Consider the following 968-nt stretch of genomic DNA (forward strand, 5'->3'; position numbering starts at 1 on the left):
GATGAGAATAGGATGAGGAAGAGGATGAGGATGAGGATGAGAGTAGGTTGAGGAAGAGGATGAGGATGAGGAGGAGGAAGAGGACAGGATGAGGATGAGGATGAGGACGAGGATGAGGATAAGGACCAGGATGAGGATAGGATGAGGACGAGGATGAGGATAGGATGAGGATGAGGATAGGACGAGGATAGGATAAGGAAGAGGATGCAGATGCGGATGAGGATGAGGATAGAACGAGGATTGGATGAGGATGAGGATGAGGATAAGATGAGCATGCGGATGAGGATGAGGACGAGGATAGGATGACGAAGAGGATGAGGATAGGATGAGGATGAGGACGAGGATGAGGAAGAGGAAGAGGATGAGGATAGGAAGAGGATGAGGGTGAGGGTGAGGGTGAGGGTGAGGATGAGGATAGGATGAGGATAGGATGAGGATGAGTACGAGGATGAGTTTAGGATGAGGAAAAGGATGAGGATGAGGATAGGATGAGGATGTGGGTGAGGGTGAGGGTGAGGGTGAGGGTGAGGATGAGGATAGGATAAGGATGAGGATGAGGATAGGATGAGGATGAGGACGAGAATAGGATGACGAAGAGGATGAGAATAGGATGAGGATGAGAATTGGATGAGGAAAGGAGGAGGATGAGGATAGGATGAGGATGAGGATGGGGATGATGATGAGGATAGGATGAGGATGAGGATGAGTATGAGGATGAGGATGAGGATAGTATGAGGAAAGGATGAGGATGAGGACGAGGATAGGATGAGGAAGAGGATGAGGATGAGGATAGGATATGATTAGGATCAGGATGAGGATAGGATGAGGATTAGGATGAGGATGAGGATGAGCATAAGGATGAGGTTTAGGATGAGTATGAGGATGAGGATGAGGACGAGAACGAGGACGAGGATAGCATGAGGACGAGGATGAGGATAAGGATGAGGATGAGGATGGGCATGAGGATG

Source organism: Lupinus angustifolius, chromosome LG05 (genome assembly GCF_001865875.1).
Source record: "Lupinus angustifolius cultivar Tanjil chromosome LG05, LupAngTanjil_v1.0, whole genome shotgun sequence".
Lineage (NCBI taxonomy): Eukaryota > Viridiplantae > Streptophyta > Magnoliopsida > Fabales > Fabaceae > Lupinus > Lupinus angustifolius.